Genomic DNA, 1,918 nt, shown 5'->3' with positions numbered 1-1,918 from the left:
ACTCTTTTTTGTTTGTGTGTATGTTTTTTGGCTCCTGTTACTCTCTTCTTCTTCTCATCTTTCCCATACTCATCTTAGCTCCACACATCACAATCTACTTCCTCCTTCCTGCCTACCTGCACCACTTCCTCCTTCCTGCCTACCTGCACCATGCACTGAACATCACACTCCCAAGCAGCACAGGCACAGCCTACTGGAACCTGCCTTGCACTGATTCCCGGTCTGCACTGTCAGCCCTGGTACATGCCACAAACGACCCATCTCAGCAACTCCCCTGCAGCTGGACCTGCCCTGCTGTACCATACCTGAGTGACTGACCCTGCCCATTGGAGAAGGAGGTGAAAAGTTTCGTGCCCACAGACGAGCAAACAACAAAGAACGCACAGCCCACCTTCTCAGACATAACCAAATAAAACAAAAAAACCAGGACAAAACAAACAAATCTACAATCAATAAATGAGGAAAATAACCACCGAATGCCCCAAAGACAGCAGACAATATCAAAACATTTACAAAAACAGGACAGGATGGTTCCAGTAGGTGTTCAAAATAAAACACCAGATGACCTTCCAGTAGAAGAAAAGACACAAGACCTAACTCATAGGGAATTCAAATCTCTAATATTCAGAATTATCCAAGAGTTGAAGCAAAAAATAGATAAAAATGCAGAAAAAATTAGACAAATTCATGGAAAATACAGACCAAAAAATGGAAGAATTCAAGAAAATAATACAGGAACAAAATGCTAAAATAAATTCTCAACTAGAAATCATACAAAAACAACAGTTAGAAATCCAAAAGATAAACAATAAGATTTCAGAAATGGACAGTGTCATACATAGAAGGGCTGAGGAGCAGGTTTGAAATGATAGAAGATAGGATCAGCGAAATTGAAGACAAACACTTGGCTACAACTCTGTTTGAGGAAAAATCAGAAAAAAGAAGGAAGAAAAATGAAGAAACCCTGAGAATTATGTGGGATACAATCAAAAGCAAAAATCTGTGAGTGATCAGATTTCCAGAACAGGGGAATAAAACAGAAAACACAGACAGGATCATTGAAGAATTGCTGACAGAAGACTTTCCTGATATCATGAAAGATGAAAAGCTGACCATCCAAGAAGCTCAACGAACCCCATATAGGATAGACCCCAAAAGAAAATCACCATGGCCTATTATAATCACACTCGCTAAAACCAAAGACAAACAAAGAATCCTGAGAGCAGCTCAAGAAAAACAAAAAGTCACATACAGAGGAAAAACAATAAGACTAACTTCGGATTATTTGGCAGAAACCATGGAGGCAAGAAGGCAATGGGATGACATATATAAAATCCTGAAAGAAAAAAATTGCCAGCCAAGAACAACATATCCTGCAAAACTCTTGTTCAAATATGATGGTGAAATTAGGTCATTTCCAGATAAACAGAAATTAAGGGACTATGTAAAAAACAAACCAAATTTACAAGACTTGTTAAAGGGAGTCCTTTGATTTGAGAACAAACAACATCAGACCACAGGCTGAATATAGGACACAGGATTGTACTAGCCAGATACCAACCTAGGAAATGAACTCTTAAGGGCTATGCAAAACCAAAAGAATTACAACAGGGAATCAGAGAGGTTAATCTGTAAATGACAACAGCATCAGCACAATAAAAGAGGGAATAAAAGGTGGAGGTATAGAACCTTCTAATGGAGAGGAAGTCAAGGCAATACCAAGTAATAATAGACTGGTTTAAATCTAGGAAGATAAGGGTAAATTTCAAGATAACCGCAAAGAAAGTTAACAAACCTACTCATCAAAATAAAGAAGAAAAACATAAAGTGTCAGTAAAAACACAACCTACAAAAGCAAAAGAAATGAAAAAAACAATCCACAAACAAAAGGAACTCAGCACAGGAGAGTAAGAGGAAC

Source organism: Trichechus manatus, unplaced genomic scaffold (genome assembly GCF_000243295.1).
Source record: "Trichechus manatus latirostris isolate Lorelei unplaced genomic scaffold, TriManLat1.0 scaffold00077, whole genome shotgun sequence".
NCBI lineage: Eukaryota > Metazoa > Chordata > Mammalia > Sirenia > Trichechidae > Trichechus > Trichechus manatus.
This window is presented reverse-complemented; position numbering follows the sequence as displayed.